This window comes from Arachis ipaensis, chromosome B10, assembly GCF_000816755.2.
Source record: "Arachis ipaensis cultivar K30076 chromosome B10, Araip1.1, whole genome shotgun sequence".
Taxonomy (NCBI): domain Eukaryota; kingdom Viridiplantae; phylum Streptophyta; class Magnoliopsida; order Fabales; family Fabaceae; genus Arachis; species Arachis ipaensis.
The window spans coordinates 75,974,223-75,974,551 of NC_029794.2; positions in this window are offsets into that span (position 1 = coordinate 75,974,223).

Genomic DNA, 329 nt, shown 5'->3' on the forward strand with positions numbered 1-329 from the left:
ATTCTAAGTTTGGTGTGGTAAAAGCATAAGCTTTTTGTTTTTCCATTACCATTGATGGCACCTAAGACCGGAGAATCCTCTAAAAAAGGGAAAAGGAAGACAAAAGCTTCCACCTCCGAGTCATGAGAGATGGAAAGGTTCATCTCCAAAGCCCATCAAGACTACTTCTATGATTTTGTGGCCAAGAAGAAGGTGATCCCCGAGGTCCCTTTCAAACTCAAAAGAAATGAGTATCCGGAGATCCGACATGAAATTCAAAGAAGAGGTTGGGAAGTTCTAACAAACCCCATCCAACAAGTCGGCATCCTAATGGTTCAAGAGTTCTATGC